The sequence below is a fragment of the Capsicum annuum genome, chromosome 9 (assembly GCF_002878395.1).
Source record: "Capsicum annuum cultivar UCD-10X-F1 chromosome 9, UCD10Xv1.1, whole genome shotgun sequence".
Lineage (NCBI taxonomy): Eukaryota > Viridiplantae > Streptophyta > Magnoliopsida > Solanales > Solanaceae > Capsicum > Capsicum annuum.
Window position 1 is genome coordinate 12,246,765 of NC_061119.1, and position 16,195 is coordinate 12,262,959.

The following is a 16,195-nucleotide window of genomic DNA, read 5'->3' on the forward strand; positions in this document are numbered from 1 at the left end:
AAGACTCTTCACATACCTCAATGTCATCATAAGATCCATCACGAGGTCCTACATCATCTCCAAGTTCACCATAAGCACTAGGCACTTCATTCACCTCATTTTCTCCCTCAAAACCGTAACTCTCAAATCTGTCCAAGTTTTGATCACAGCTATTTTCATAGCCTCCGTAATCTCCCTCAACTTCGTAGCCGTAAAACCCCTCACTACAATCATAGTTTCTCATGTTGTAGTCATAATAATCCCCGGCTATCGAAGACATGTTCCCCTTATATCACCTTTGTACCTACATAGTGAACAAACAAGATTAGTAGGAAAAGCTCCTCACCAACACTCGTATACACCCACCTTTGTGATTCTCACAATTGGAGCGACGAATATTGAAAGTTGTTTATACTCTGGTAGTCAATAGGATGTCAATTCTACTTGGCGGCCGGAATGAATTCTTGTTTGATCGATTCAAGACACAAAAATAAAATTTACTTACGAACTTGAAATAAAGAAAATACTACGACTTATAAAAGAGAAAAGCACAAAATACAACGCTTAACACGAAAGAAAACATACTCAAAAACTAATCTACAATCTAGTAGGTATTTACTAGTTTGCTAATTAGTATGAGAACTAACAAAATGGAAACCAGTAGAATAAAAAAAGTGAAACTAGGAATTCCAACGTTCTTCAGCTGTTGATGATGTGGCACTCGACTATTGGTCGATGGACAAAAAAAATATTGTTGAAGTTGAAAATTTTTGTTCCACAATTTTGGTTGTTCAAATTTCACAAAAAATGGGGGGAATTTTGATTTTGGTAGGTTAACAAACAAGACTTTAAGTCCTTTTTTTCAAAATTCAAACCTTGACCAACTTTCACCTTTTTGGCAAGACAACCTTTTAGAGGTCTTGTCCCTCTTTCCTCTTTTGGCTTGTCTAGAAAAATGAACTTACTCCCTTTTGGTATGAAGACTTTTGGGAGGTCTTTTGTTCTTTTTCCTCTTTGATAATGACTTGAAAGTTGTTTCAAGACTAACAAGAGCCCACACTCTCTTTCCTTTGAATTTGGATCAAACAACAACCTTTTACAAGACTTCTTCAACACAACACAAGAACTTCAACAACAACAACAACAAAACTGTCCACTCTTCCCACAACAACTTGCAATTTTTTTTGCTCAAGAATTTGGGCTAGACTCAATTAGTGTTAGAGAGAAAGAAAACCAATACAAGAAACAACAAAGACAATCAAAACAACACCTAAATCTAGACACAAATTTGGCCAATCAACAACAACACTTCGGCCAAGACACCAAACCCGTAGAATAACTTCTTTTTGTGAGATTTTCGACCTTGGACACCTCTTCTAATGTTAGGAAACAAAGATCTAACACTAGAACAGACAAAACACACAAAAATCACAAGAAAACTAGGCTTCAAATTTTGGCCTAAACATAAAAACGTGGACAGATTACTATTTTTGAGTTTTTCAGCTTTTCAACAATTTCTTTTTTTATTTTTGAGTGAACAAACCCAAGATTAATCTCGTGGGAACGAAATCAATGATGACTCTGATACCAAATGATATAAAAACAACCCACCAAGATGCCAAAACAGTTCACTTAACGTGAGAAGAACAAGCAATACAAAGGGATACAAGATGACAAACACAAAAACACACGGATTTGCAAAATAATGAAAGGATAGATACTGAGACCAAGATTATTACAAGATTAAGAACCAAGTGTATTTCAACACTAACCCTGATGAATGTAATAATCAAAACCACACTCTTACGGTGACCGCCAAGGAAATCAACTCACATCAAGATCCACCGTTTCCAAGCAAAGCTCAATATTGGCTTTTCCAAGACCTATACTAAGGATGACTTTTCCAAGCCCTAACTAAGACTACACTAAGGTGGTTTACTCTCAAGAAAGAGGATTTTCAAGTGTTTCATACATTCATCCTTCAAAAACTAAAGAGAAAAGATCTAATAAGAGACTATATAGCCTAACTTATTACATAGTATAATGGACCAAAATACCCTTAATGAAAGGGGAAGTCATGGGTTGTTTCTTTAACATGTGAAAACCTTAAAATACCCTTAATAAAGGGTGCTTCTTCAATGCTCCAAAACCATGGGGTCACACTTCAAAACTTGTAGTCTCGAATTGGCATCAAATGTAAGCCACCACGCAATCTTCCACACACGGATTTGTTTAATGGCATGCCCAAAACGGGTCCTCCATGCATGTTCTCGTATCCTCAAGGTGACCAAGTCTTGAGCCTCTATGTGTTGGCCTCTAAAGATGTCATCAAAAGATAAGATGGTCATTTGTCCCGTATTAGTGCTTATAGCAGGTACTAGCTCATAGGTTAGCTTGTGGTCCCTCGGGACTATAAGCACTGTGTGAAGCCAAGAGTGTACTCTCGGGGTGTTACAATGCCATTAGAAAAGTAAAATATAATATGAAAAATCAATTTCAGAGAAATCAAGTCGCTATAATGCAATGTTGTTATAATGATGTGACGTGATAGAGTGGTCTAACTATAATATTAAAGTAACAATAAGTTGAATGTATCAAAATATATATTATTTTTGTGTTCTTAAGCGTGTTAAGAAAAAATAGAATTCACTAAAAAGAAAAATTAGACAAGTAAATTAAAATGAATGAAATATTAATTTTCATTTTGAAATTAAACTAATATTATTACTAAAAAAAAAAGGTTAGATAAATAAATTGAAATAAATGAAACTAATATTATTACTAAAAAGAAAAATTACATAAGTAAACTGAAATAAATGAAATATTAATTTTTATTTTGAAATTTTAAATAATAAACCAATATTATTGGGCCCATGTGCAACACGCGTTTCGCTAACTAGTATATATATGTAGTCAAGGATTACACCAATGAGAGGAAATTAAGTAGGTGTTTGATCATGAAAATTAATTGGAGTTGGAGTTCTATTTGTCCACAGGGGCCAGAGGCGGATCCACGTGGTGCCTCGAAGGTGTACGTGCATCCGGTAACTTTTTTAAAAAATTATATATATACATATATATATCCTACTAAAATGTTAATATATTTAATGTGCACCTTCACTAATAATACTTGTGTGGGTGCACGGGTTTGGAAGTCAAATGCTGACACCCTTCTGGCCTGACGTCGCGTGTTCGATACCTGATGGACTCTCTCAATTTTTTCATTTTACTTCTCCTTTATATATTTAAATGCCACCAGTTAGGCAGCCACCTCATCTCACCTCACCCATCCTTAATTAATATATACTGAGCAATACTTGATGCTAATAGGTACACATTTCTTTCTTTCATTTTTTTTTATTTTTTGATTCAAGTTTGGGTAATGTTAATTGCTTTTAATATTTACTTGTTGCTTGAAAGTTAGTGTGTAAATATTTTTTTTCTTGCTTCTATTTAAGTTCATGGGATTTGATTAAAAATAAATAAATAATTATTTTTACTTATATTCTTGATGAATTTTTTATTTTATAGGAATTTGTTATTGATTTTTGTGAATTGAAATGGATAGATATTATTCTCCTCAACCAAATTCTAGTTTTAAAGACAATTCTCATTGCCTTAGCAAAAGCAAAAAAGGGCAAATAAAGCTTCAAGGTTCATTATATTTAAGCACAATTACAAATAAAACGTGAGATTTAATAAAAAAAGGCATAAAGGAGAAAAATATATATAAACATATGTCTAGTTCAAGACTAATAATATAAGCATGAATGACAAATATATGAACACAAAATTTTTTATTTTTTTTATTAAGTGAAATATCAATTGTTTAGTGTTGGTATCTCCAGAAAAGCATCATTGACAAGGGAAAGTATATCTTATAAATTAGAACCTAAACTGCACATTAAATGAGGCGAGCGATCAACACAAATTTGAGTCTTTATTCAAAACTTATGCGCGCCTTTGACAGTACTGACTCACCCCCAGACTTCAAATCCTGGATTCGCCTCTGATAGGGGCGGACCCACATAGACTCAACTCACTTCGTTGAAAAATAACACTGTATATACATCTATGTATAAGCAGTCTTTACAAATGTCTAAGGTATATAAAATATTTGAACCCACTATAGACAACTAAAGTGCTTAGCCTAGTGGTAGTGGGTTCATATCTTAAGTGTTACATCGTGTGTTCGAGCCCTATCAGTGAAGAGTCTGAGTCCGTCACTGTTTGTCCATGAATATCATTATGTGTTCGAGCCCCATCAGTGAAGAGTCTGGGTCCGCCACTGTTTGTCCATGAATATCATTGAAGTTGTTTTTGAATTTTTTTGAAGAAAGAAAGATGGAAAAAATAAAAATAACTTTTCTTTTAATCACTTTAAAATTCTCATGACCAAATATCAATTTTAAATTGTATTTGACGTAAAATTTTTTTTTTTTCAAAAAAATAAAAAAATTCTTATAGTCAAAGGGAGCCTAAATAACATCCGTTTGCCAATTGTTATATAATACTCCTACTACTTGGAACTGAACAAGAGAATCTTGCACAGTCCTGCTAGCTTCCAATTGTTTCGTGACAGAAGTGCGTGTTATACCTCGAATAATATCCAAATGAATAACATGAAATTCTTTAGCATTGGTCATTAAATAATGAAAAGAAAGAAAATTATATTCCTTTTTTTCATTTGTGTTGGTTGGCCCCATATTGGAAGGAGGAGGAGGTAAAGAATTTTTTAACCTGAATAAAAATTATACGAAAAAATTGAGGTGCTTCATCGATTTTTCAGAAGATATATAAAAAAAATGTAGCAACTTACAATTGAATTCAAGTATGTATAACGACATTCAACAATTTCTATCACTTGACTGTTCATATTCTTTGATGAAATACTTTTGTTGTTTTTATATATTATACTTTTCAATTGAAATTTTGCATTTCAATAAACGATGGAGCCCCTCGATTTTGGTTTTAATAGTGACATCGACGAAGAAGTAATTAACCCTATACATCAACAATCTTTGTTGGTTAAAATTTAATGCCTAGTATGTAAGCATCTGATGCTGAAATTCTCAAATTGGGCTGCTTGACATATTCATGTTATTATATTCCCATTTCACAAGATATTATTATTCCCACTTATGTCAAACGAGACTATAAATATCAGAGTGATTTGATGCAATACTGCAAAACATTTCTTAGTGTAAGATTAAATTAAAAGAGAATTGTAGAGAGAAATGGCATCAGTGAAAGCTGAGAAACCAGTTGGTACTCAACCATCTGCCCCAGCTACAAAGAAAGCATCTACTAAGGCTCCTCTTACTTCCAAGTCCACCCAGAAAAAGACTCGTGAGCCTAAGAAAAAGGTCAATCAACATTTCTGATCTAGACTTATATATATATATATATGTTGATTGCGTAAATGATCTTTAGACAATCTGTCTGTTTTAACGTGTTGCTGTAACAGGTAACATGACTTAATTTACATGTTACTCATTCATTTTAACATGACTTAAAGAAAGTCACATTTCTATATTTTGAAACAATCTAAATTTATCATTTTAACATTAATCATGAGATGATTTGTAACCACCCAAATATGTTAAGTTTTGTTTAAAACTACAAGTTTCAAAATTTTTTGTTTCGTCAAGACTGCCACATATATTGAGAAAGACTAAAGTATTATGTTAGTACTTTTTATGAATAGTTTACGGGGATTATCATTTTGAACGTCGTACTCAAAAAATTATACTCCTATTATAGTACTCTAATATATTTTTGAGGAGGAGTAATATTACTAATATGCATATTTTTGGATGTTGTTATTATTTCCTGTAAATAATACAGTTTGATTCTTTTGTTTAGGCTTCAGGTAGCAAGGCAGCTGCAAAGAATAACTAAGAAATTGGAGTAATTAGAGTATGATGAAGAATATGGCTGCTGTTGACTGCTGTTTAAAATTATGAGTGATGCAATAACTAGCTTGTACTTTCTACTCTATGGTTTCCTCTTAATGAAATAATCTCATAGTTAATTTCAATAGCAGCTTGATCTATGTTTATTCTTTTTTGGGTTTTCCATCCGGTGTTCGGTATCCGCATTGGAGCCCAACTAATCCGGATTTGCGCCGCATAGGGCTCCATTCGGGGGGAAGCGCTCCCTAACAAGAATTTTTCCATACCCAAGGCTCGAACCCGAGAACTCTGGTTAAAGAAAGAATAGCCCCATTCGCGGTGCATAGCTTGATATATGTTTCAACAGTACAGTCTTGACAAGTCATGAAAGAGCTTAGGGACATTGTTGTAAATAACTTTCTCCCCTTTTAATTCAACTTTTGATTCATGCAATTTGAATTATTTCATTTCTGACTGATGTGTTTCATTCATTTATTAGAATATTATGACTAAATTTAATCATTTACCAATTGAAAGTATGAACATTTCTCATTTCATAGAAACAGGACATCATGACCAAATAGGATATAAGAGAAAGGGATGGAGACTTATTTAAGTAAAATCAAAAGGCTCCAAGTTATGACAAAAAATCCTCTAAATACAGTTTATTAATCAAATTTTTTGTAACAACGGATTATTATTCTTTATGAACTACTCTTAAATAGAAATGAAAGGCAAGTGACATATGTTACATATGTATTTTTGGTTTACATATATTAGTTTTAAATTCTTTTATATATTGGTATGTCTCAATATATAAAATGTATCTATCCAGCCAAGCTTCTCAATATGCATAACAACCCAATCCCACCGACATGGGTTGTGGTATGTAGTAATGAGACTACTCCACCCTTAATCAGAAATCTCGGGTTCGAGCCCTGTATATGAAAAAAAAATTGTTGGGAGTGTCACCCACAGAATGAGCTCTGCAGTGCGCGATCTGAATTAGTCGGGACTTCAATAAGTGTACCGAACACCGAATCTGAATTAATCGGGACTTCAATAAGTGTACCGAACACCAAATGAAAAATTAAAAAAAAAAAAACAACCCAATCCCAATACAAAGAACCACAACACCCAACGCGAATGCTGCCCTCATTCTTATCCTCATTCTATCCTTCTTCACATCAATAATATATGACCTTGCATCATGTGGAGTCCCACTTTTAATACTGCTCAACAGGTAATTCTTTCTTGTAAAATCAAGCACATAACAAACCATCCCACTTAGCAAAATATCAATAAAACTAAACTCACATGCACAAACAAGATAGAGAACAACTAGGTAACTGTACTATAAAACAAGAGTACAAGGGTGTATATTGTACGCAATCTTACTTTTCATTTCTATGAGAGACTGTTTTCAAGGTTTGAACCCATGACCTCCTGGTCACATGACAACAATTTTACCAGTTACTCCAAGGCTCCCCTTCAATTTGGTAACTGTACTATCAGGAGTAATATTACTATAAAGTATCTCAATCTTTTTTAGTTTTCTACCTGAACTTTCAAAATCTCTATACATCTAAATAATCGTCTAAAATAAACTATGGATCTTATACTATAAATCACTCTTTATTCAATCGTATTGTTAAGGCATATGGAGTTTTGATGATAGACATGTGAATGAAACATGTTGTGAAAGCTGGTCCATTCAAGTGTACAAAGAAAAGCTGCAGGCAAGACTGTTGATAAGATGATATTGCGCATAGACAGGAGTGGATAAGCAAGAATATTCAGGAACCTTCTCAAACGCTTATCACTTTAGTAAAGTGGAAGAAAAATGCAATACTCAAAAGTTGAGTTGATCTAGAAGTCCAACAATGAGAAGAGTTCTGCAAGGATAAAATATAAAGCAAAAGAGTCCTATTCAACCAGGGGAGGAGAAACGGCTACAACAAGGAGTGAAGTTACTTGATAGAGTTGAAAGAAGAAAGAAACATAAATCAACTAGGACTCCATCACAGGTGTATTACAAGTGTGCATATATACAACAAAGCACGATCAAGTAACTCCCTCAATGCACTGAAAAGAAAATCAACAATCAGCAAAACAGTTCTCATACTTGAAGAAGAACCTGGTTCCTTACTTAAATCGTAGACTGTGTGTAGTAGGTAGGTTCTTTGAGTTGTAATGAGTCATTATTCTAGTCTCAGTGATCTATAAACTGAGTTCGGAGTTGGGTCTTCAAGTTAGGGAACTCGAAGACTTGGGAACACTTATCTTGGGAAGATTTGTGTTTTTGTAGTGATAGGAGTTAGAAGTTTTAATTCCTAGTTTACAAGAAGTCTTGTAACTTTGTTGATTGTTGAGGCTCAAGTATTATAGTGAAGTTGGAGTTAAATCCTGTAGAGGTACAAGTCATGGTTTTTTACACCTTTCTTGAGCCGAGTATTTTCCATGTAAAAACACTGTGTTTGGCTTTTACTTCTGTGAACCACGTTTACTTACCTATTCCACTGATAGGCAATTAGTAGGGATCGTACTCTAACAAGTGGTATCAAAGAGGGGTTGTCTTAAATAAGGCTAGCACCTAAGAAAAGATCAACATGATGAATTCCGCACCTCTTACTAGTCACAGTGAAGGCCAGCAACTACTAGAAAAGATCAACATGATGAATTATCAACAGATCTCATTTTATCTGGTGGAAATCAAGGATGGTAATGTTCATTCAAGGTGAAAACTATGAATTGTGGGACAGAATTACTGATGGTCCTACTATTCCAATGAAGATGTTAGATGGTGAACGAGTCAAGAAAGTAAGGAGTGAGTTTACTCATGATGACTTATTGGCGTTGAAGAAAAATGCAAAGGCCAAGAACATATTGGTTTGTGGATTAGGACCTGTTGAATATAACAGGGTATCCACCTGCACTACTGCTAAGCAAATCTGAGATGTACTAGCGAATACCCATGAAGGCACCTCTCAAGTAAGAAAATTCAGGATCTCTCTTCTATTTACTAAGTATGAGGCATTTAAACAAATGAGTTGACTTCCCTTGGAAAGATCATCTCTGAGGAGGAACAAGTTGAAAAAGTACTAAGGGTATTGCCTAGATCAAAATAGAATGTTAAGGTAACTGCAATCAGGGAGACAAATAAGGAGCTTGAAGGCATGACCCTGGATGAACTAGTAGGGAACTTAAGGACTTATGAAATGAAAATTGATGGAACCAAAGAACAAGCTGCTTCTAAGAAAATTTTAACATTGAAAGCTTCTGATAGTTATGAGGATTTTAAACTTGATAAGGAGCAAGTTGCCTTCATAACCAAAAACTTCAGCAAATTCTTTAAAAAGAAGAAGGGAATAGGTATTAAGAAACGTTCCAATAACAATCCAAATGGATGCTACAAATGTGGAAAAACTGATCATCGTATCAGAGACTGTCCAGTCTAGGAAATAGAATGGAAGAAGGAAAGGACTGAAAAAGAACTGAAGGCAAAAAGAAAGGAGGAGCATGCAATGATAGCAGCCTGGGGATCTGATTTAGATGAAGATGAAATTAATGAAACTGCATTCATGGCTTTTGGAGATTCAGATATAGATGAAGAAGATGAAGATTCTGAGGTAAGCATACTTGAACTAAAAGAAAAACTTTAATTGTTTTCAAAACCAAAACTTATTTCCTTAATGAGTGCATTGATTGATGATTTCCAAGAGTTATCCTCTGATAGGGATGAATTGTTCAACAGTCTTGCAAGTCTCAAATTTGATCTCATTGATCTAAAGGCTTGCTCAGATACAGTTGACAAGGAAAAATGCACTCTCAAAAAATAGGTTACAGAACTTGAGATGTCAAACAATAATCTTAAGTCTGAAGTTCTCAAACTAATTCTCTCTAAAAATGGGAAAAAGCCATGAGTAAAGAATAAGAAAATGCTGAACTTGAGTTGGTTGGATACAAACAAGAGTGCTGTGATTTAACTGGAAAAATAAATAAGTTAAGTCATGGAGTTTCTAAACTAAAACTTGATCTAGAAAGGGCAAATAGGTGGACAAACTCCTCAAGAATTGTTCATAATTTGAGTTAAAGAAATTTCAATGAAAAGGCAGGATTGGGATTCCACAAAAGTTTTGGTGATCTTAAGGATTTATGTTATATCTGTGAAAACCTTGGAAATCCTACCACTGAATGTCCAGTGGCAGCAAAAAGCAGATCAAACAATCTAAACCTGGCTAACAGATCTTCTCATACCAAAAAAAACAATACCAGTTCTGGTCAGAGAAATAGGTTGAACTACATGCTACCTGCATGGACTAGAAGGAACTTAATTCATCCTTTCACTCATAAAATAGGACCCAAGCTTGTCTGGGTTCCTAAGCCTAACCATTGATTTCTTGTGTAGGAGAAGGTGAAAAGAAGAAAAAGGCACTGGTACTTAGACAGCGCTTGCTCAAGACACATGACTGGTGATAAGAAAATGTTCTTTTCACTGTCCAAAATAGATGGAGGAGGAGTTTCTTTTGGTGATGGAAGAAAGAAAATCATCACTGGAGTTGGTAAGATTGACTCAACTGAGTCAAAAGCATTGGAGAATGTCTATCTTGTAGAAGGACTAAAGCATAACCTTCTGAGCATCTCTCAACTGTGTGACAAAGGGAATAAAGTTATTTTCACTGCTGCAGGTGTTAAAGTCAAAAGAATGGACACCAAAGAGATTGTGCTCACTGCAAGGAGATACAGAAATGTATATAAAGCTGACATTATGGCACTACCGGGACCTGAGTTGACTTTTCTGAGTGCTATAGAAAATGATCCCCTCCTTTGGCACAGAAGACTTGGTCATGCAAGTTTGAAACAGCTAAACATACTTTCATCTAAATACATGGTATTGGGATTACCCAAGACCAAGTTTAAGGAAGAAAAGTTATGTAGTGCATGTGTAAGGGGGAAGCAGGTAAGATCTTCTTTTAAGTAAAAGAACCATGTTAGCACTACCAAGTGTCTCGACCTGGTTCATATGGACTTATGTGGACCTATGAGACTTCAAAGCAGAGGTGGAAAAAGGTATGTTTTTGTTATTGTTGATGATTATTCCAGATTCCATGGACTTTGTTTCTAGCCTCTAAGGAAGATGTCTTTGATGTCTTTGAAATCTTCATTAAGAAAGTTGAAAAGAAACTGGGCACTTCTTTAGTTTTCATAAGGTCTGACCATGGTACAGAATTTGAGAATGCAAAGTTCTTAGGATTCTATTCAGCAAATGGTATAGATCACAATTTCTCAGCTCCTAGAACACCACAACAAAATAGAGTGGTGGAAAGGAAAAATAAAACCTTGAAAAATATGGCTAGAACAATGATACTTGCAGCAAATATTGCTAAAAACCTTTGGGCTGAGGCAATAAGTATTGCAGTATATATCATAAATAGATGCATGATCAGACCAATGTTAGAGAAGACTCCCTATGAATTACTAAAAGGAAGAAAGCCTAACATTTCTCATTTTAGGACCTTTGGTTGTAAATGTTTCATACACAATAATGGAAAGGATAATTTGAGAAAATTTGATGCTAAAAGTGATGAGGGAATCTTCTTAGGGTATTCACTTCATAGTACGGCTTATAGGGTTTTAAATAACAAAACTAACTGTGTTGAAGAAAACATGCATGTAATCTTTGATGAATCCTGTGTTAAGACTAACTTGCAGGAAGGAAGTGACACTGAGGAACAGGTTATACAACCCGATTCATCAACTGGAGCTACCAAACATGGAGACACTTTGATAGGGGGAATTGAAGCTGAGGGCACAGTAATAAGGGGAACTGAGCCTCAACATACCCCAGCTCAGAACATCAGTAGTGATCCTGATAGCTCACTAGGCTTGATTCCAAAAGGATATAAGTATGAAGGATCACATCCTATTGAGAATATTCTTACTGATCTCATATCTTGGGTCACCACAAGGTCTGGATTGAGAAGTATGTGTGCCTTCAAGGCATTTCTATCAGAGATTGAGCCAAAGAAGATAACTGAAGGATTGTTTGATGCTGATTGGATCATAGCCATGCAGGAGTTGAATCAGTTTGAGAGAAGCAAAGTATGAAACTTAGTTCCTCTCCCTAAAGATAAATCAGTAATTGGGACTAAATGGGTGTATAGAAATAAAGTTGATGAGCATAAAAAAGTTACAAGGAACAAGGCAAGATTGGTGGTCCGAGGATACAACCAAGAAGAAGGAATTGACTTTGATGAAACTTTTGCTCCTGTAGCAAGACTTGAAGCTATAAGATTACTTGTTATTTTGTTGCTTACATGGAGTTTATTCTTTATCAAATGGATATGAAGAGTGCATTCCTAAATGGCATTCTCAAGGAGGAGGTATATGTTAAACAACCTCCAGGATTTGAAAGCAAGGAGTTTTCGGATCATGTGTATAAATAGGACAAAGTTTTGTATGGGTTGAAACAAGCTCCAAGAGCTTGGTATGAGAGACTGTCAAAGTTTCTATTGGAACATGGACATACCAGAGGTAAAATTGACAATACCCTTTTCTTGAAAACTAATGGGAAGGATTTGTTAGTTGTGCAGGTGTATGTGGACGATATTATTTTTGGCTCAACAAATATGAGTATGACTCATGAGTTTGCCAAACTCATGAGTTGTGACTTTGAGATAAGCATGATGGAAGAGCTGAATTACTTCTTGGGCTTGCAAATAAATAAGTCAGCTTCAGGGAAAATGATTCACCAACAGAAGTATGCCAAATTGCTTCTCAAGAGATTCTCCATGTAAGAGGCAAAAGAGATAAATACTCCTATTGCCATTGTCACAAAGCTGGAATTGGATGAAACAGGTTCAGATGTAGAGCAAAAGATGTATAAAGGTATGATAGGGTCATTATTGTACCTCACAGTAAGCAGGCCTGACATTGGGTTCAGTGTAGGGCTATGTGCCAGGTTTCAAGCAAAACCCAAAGAATCACATCTAAAATCTGTGAAGAGAATCTTCAGATTCTTGAAGGGAACCAGTAATCTTGGCTTATGGTACCCCAAAGGTAGTAACTTTAATCTGGTAGGTTACGCAGATGCTAATTATGCAGGATATCCAGTGGACAGGAAAAACACTACAGGAATGGCACACTTCCTTGGATCATGTTTGATTACCTGATTCACTAAGAAGCAAAATTCAGTTGCCTTGTTTACTGCTGAAGCTGAATATGTTGTTGCAAGTTCCTGTTGTGCTCAATTGCTATGGATTAAGCAACAACTCATGGACTTTGGTATAGATATTGGTTGTGTTTCTATTTTTTGTGATAATACAAGTGCTATTAACATAGCTAAAAATTCTGTTCAATATAAGAGAACTAAACATATTGATACTAGGCATTACTTTCTTAGAGATAATGTTGAAAAAGGTCATATATCCATTGTGTTTTGTTCTACTGAGGAATAGATTGCTGATATTTTCACTAAGGCCTTGAGTAGAGAACACTTGGGAAAAAATAGGTTAGCCTTGGGGATGATTAAAATTGCATAAGTCTCCCTCAATGCTTGACTAGAATAAGTTGATTTTACAAGTGATTGTTGGTTAATTTAGTCTCACACATTAAGTTGTGTATCCTAAGTCCAAGATTTTAGAGTATTTTGACTCATGTGTGTGTTGATTTTGCAGAAAGCCTTAATTACAGAAGCAATTTTGTCTATTTTATCATTCAGGTATGATTGTTATTACTTCAAAGTAGCTTAAAGAGAAATAAGTTGTTTTCCTGGTTCCTTCTTGGTCTATTTAAACTGCCAAAATACAAAGAGTCCTTTCCCTTTCAAAAAGCTGCCACTTTCTTTCCCATCAGGACTGAAACACTCATCATTACGCCTCTGCCAAGTACAGTCCCTCACCCTTTCAATTTCCTCACCCTTCCCTCTTAAATACGCTTTCTTTTGTTTTGATTCTACACTAAAAATTCTCTTCAACCTCCTCACACTCAAGAACACTTTCTTGGTTCAAAAATGGTATCACTCCCATCATCTTCCTCCTCTTCTTCTTCTTCTTTCTCCACTGACTCTGTTCTAAATCCCCTCACCGCACTTATCCTTCATCCAAAAATCACCTTACCTCCTTTAATTCCTCCTTAAATCTCCCAGAAATTCACAAATTTCTCAGCCTTCAAAAATTTCCCAAACCCTTTTGCCCAAATTCCCTCACCTACTTCATCCTTCTTGCGACCCCTTCTTCCTCCTCCTATCCCGCTCAAAATTTTTGATGAGGATGATCGTCCTAATAATAGAGATGATCTTCCTATTGCAACTTATCCTAAGAAGGTCAAGATCTCAATTCAAGAAAAAACCCTCTATCCATGTCGAAGACACTGTGCCTTCAAAACCCTCTCAAGTTGTCTCTAATCCTCTAACCCCACATACTCGAGGAAAGAAGCAACGCAAAGATGCTACATTGGCTGAAACTCTTAGAGCCAACAAGAGAAAACGTGTAGTAATTTCTAATCCCACTCCTCCTGCTGTCTCTTCTCCTGCATCCTCTTCTGATCTTCTTCGATTAGTTAGGAAAAATAATACTGTCAAGGCAAAAGCTTCTAAATCTTCCGTGTCTCGAAAGACTTTCTCTAAACCTACTTCAAAGGCTTCGTCCTCTTCAAACCCCCTCCCCCCACTATCAAAGCTTTCTTATCCAGAGTTTTTCCCAGACTGTCTATCCGTTCAAAGAAACAGGTCAACAAACCTATTCCTTCTAACTCATTTGACTCTGACTTCCATCTGGACACCACTGCTGAAGTGGATCCCAATTTTGAGGTTCCTGCACTATCTTCTCATCAAGATACCACTGAGGCTCATCGTCTTCACTTTCAGAATCGCAAATTAGCTAGAGAGAGTAGTTAGAGGATCTGGGTGTGTTGCTATGTAGACTTTACTGAAAAATTAGAGTTTCAGGGATGGTCTCATCCCTTTCTACAGGGAGACCTTCAGGAAATATTTGCTCGGCCTGAAGTGTATGAGTTCTATACGAATGAGGTGGGCATTGGTGAGTTGTTTTCTACTACAGTTAAAAAGGTTACACTAAACCTTTACATTGCTAATATAGCTAGGATTCTGCATATTTCTTCTGGGGGGTGGGGTCACTATGTCAAAGGTAGTTGACCATCTCTTGATAATCTTGCCTCAGCTCTTGACATATGTAGAAAGTTCTCTGGGAATCCCCACTTGGTCAATCATAGAAGAGTGTTTAAGAGGGAGATGTCTCCTCTTCACCAACTGTACTTTGATGTAGTGCATAAAATGATTCTTCCTAGGAAGGAAAGGAGGACTGTGACTAGCTTTCTTGATCTCACTTTCATGGAATTATTGGATACTGAAGTAAGAATTGATCTGCCTTGTCTCATACTAAAGCATATGCAAAGGGTTCTACTCAAGGAAGTAAATGGACATGCTCTACCTTATCAATTCTGGCTCACCCCCATATTTGAGGACTTTGGTATTTCTATTCAAGTGTGGTCTTCACAGACTACCAAGGATATCATAGGGCATGTGAACCACATGATGCTACCTGTTTCCATGAGGAGTGTTGATAATCCGATGCAAAGATTGAGAAATTCACTGGCTGAAAACAAGTTGAGGTGGAAGTTACTCAAGCAGCTTTGGAGGCTTATAGGCTGCTAATGAAGAAGAAAAAAGGATCCTCCATGCTCAAATTGCTTTCTTTAATTCCTTGTTGGAAAAAGAGAGCTGAAAATACAGATGTTATTAGGAAACTCACTTCTCTTATTCCTATATCTTCTTTTACTTAGTCTCTTGACTGATATCTTAAGCCTATCTCCTTTTGTTCCTTTCCCTGATAGCTTGATCTCTCTTAGTTTACTTTTTGCTATATATAGTCATCTCTGCTAATGAATGAAATGGGCTTAGTTGTTTTACTGTTTTCTGCTCCTGTTTTCTTATATTGCATTCATGTTCTCTTATTCTAAATTTTGATTGTCTTAGTGATAGCCTCAATGGCCATGAATTATTAAACATTTTTCACTTGTTGAGCCATCTTTTCGATGATGTCAAAAGGGAGAAGAGTAGGCTATGCAATGCTTATAGCTCAATTGGACAAACCTATTCTTTTATTCAAATTCCTTATTGAGTATGTCAGGGGTCTGTGATGTTGTGCTGCTATGTTTGTCATCATAAAAAAGGGGGAATTTGTTAAGGCACGTGGAGTTTTGATAATAGACATGTGAATGAAACATGTTGTGAAAGCTGGTCCATTCAAGTGTACAGAGAAAAGCTGCAGGCAAGACTGTTAATAAGATGATATTGCGCATAG

At 35.6% G+C, this 16,195-nt stretch overlaps 1 long non-coding RNA gene across 1 annotated transcript; it reads left to right on the forward strand.

Annotated features, from left to right (window-relative positions):
* Positions 1-4,943: 4,943 nt before the first annotated feature.
* Positions 4,944-6,019, forward strand: LOC107842170. Its single transcript, XR_001665654.2, has 2 exons — positions 4,944-5,345; positions 5,845-6,019. It is a non-coding gene; the product is annotated as an uncharacterized LOC107842170 (long non-coding RNA).
* Positions 6,020-16,195: the final 10,176 nt, after the last annotated feature.